The following is a 1,600-nucleotide window of genomic DNA, read 5'->3' as shown; positions in this document are numbered from 1 at the left end:
CTCTCTCTCTCTCTCTCTCTCTCTCTCTCTTTCGATCCCTTTCGCTCTCCCTCTTTCTCTCTATCCCTCTATCCTTATCTCGCTCTTTATATCTATTTGCCTCTGTCTCTAATTCTCTCTCTCTCTCGATCTATCTCTCTCGATCTCGCTCTATCCCTCGCAGTGACTACGAAGAGGAAGAATGTCACGTGGTGCGACTCGTTACTAGCTCGTCCGGTGTAAGCACGAATAGATGCGAAGCAATCATGCCGTCGACAGCGCTGTGATGCACTGTTTAACGGATATCCGCAGTTCAGCAGTCGACTCCGGCCGCTCAACCCTGCTTCTCCTCTATCATCAACGCTGTCGTTGCGAGAGGTCTTAAATCCGCTAGCGCCCTCTGACTCCTCTCTAGGTCGCAACAACGCTGTCCACTGCCGCGAAGACTCGTCAGCTGATTAATGACTCGTGTGTGAGAATGTTCGTGGCTTCTCTGCGCGAGGGTCGTTTACTCGTACGAGCGTCTACACTCAGCCAGCAAACGCTATCTAGTCTCGTTGATGACTCTCCTGGCCGCTGGTGGCGTCACCGTCGCCGTGTAACAGACGCGGGAACAACAACAACGTCTGATACTGTCATAATTTGTCGCCAGCTGCCGCACTTAGACCGTCGCACGCCCGTCGGCAATTGCTAATCATCATCCACACACGCCAGCAAGCACACGCGTTTCGCTCTGTCCCTATCTCGGCATCCGTCTCACGTGGTAACAATAAGTGAACTGGATCTCAGCTAATGCGTCTTCCGAGCTCACCACCTGAGCCGAAATTCCCTCTGGTTAGCGACACACGCCCGAGTTGATCCAATATGCATATAGGTGGCTGCAGCGCGGCGGCGTATTGCAGCGCAGGTGGCACGGGCGCATAATTTCAGCACGTGTATAATTGCGCCGTGCGGTGGAGATGCGTCGTCCGTGCGTCAGTTGCTAAGTCGTAAATCGGTAGCGCGTGATCTGCAAGTAGAAACACACGGATATATATATATATTAGCAGCAGCAGCAACAGCAGTAGCAACAGCAGCGCCAGAAGCACCAGCAGTAGCAGCAGCAGAAGAAGTATCAGCAGCAGCAGCAGCAGCAGCGCCCGAAGCAGCAGCAGCAGTAGCAGCAGCAGCAGCGCCAGAAGTAGCAGTAGTAGCAGCCTGCAGTAGCAGCTGCAGCAGCAGCAGAAGCAGTAGCAGCAGAAGCAGCAGCAGCAGTAGAGCACGCGATGTTTACTCTGGCCTTCGTGTTTTCGGCGTTATTCTCACTCGTACCAGAGCAGCAGTAGCAGCAGTAGCAGCAGCAGCAGCAGCAGCAGTAGCAGCAGCAGCAGCGCCAGAAGCAGCAGCAGCAACGATAACAACAACAGTAGCAGCAGCGCCAGAAGCAGCAGCAGCGCCAGACGCAGCAGTAGCAGCAGCAGTAGCAGAAGCAGCAACAGTAGCAGCAGCAGCAACAGCAGCGCCAGAAGCAGCAGCAGCAACAACAACAACAACAACAACAACAACAACAGTAGCAGCAGCGCCAGAAGCAGCAGCAGCGCCAGACGCAGCAGTAGCAGCAGCAGTAGCAGCTGCTGCTTCT

The sequence above is a fragment of the Priapulus caudatus genome, unplaced genomic scaffold (assembly GCF_000485595.1).
Source record: "Priapulus caudatus unplaced genomic scaffold, Priapulus_caudatus-5.0.1 Scaffold480, whole genome shotgun sequence".
In the NCBI taxonomy this organism is placed as follows: Eukaryota; Metazoa; Priapulida; class Priapulimorpha; order Priapulimorphida; family Priapulidae; genus Priapulus; species Priapulus caudatus.
This window is presented reverse-complemented; position numbering follows the sequence as displayed.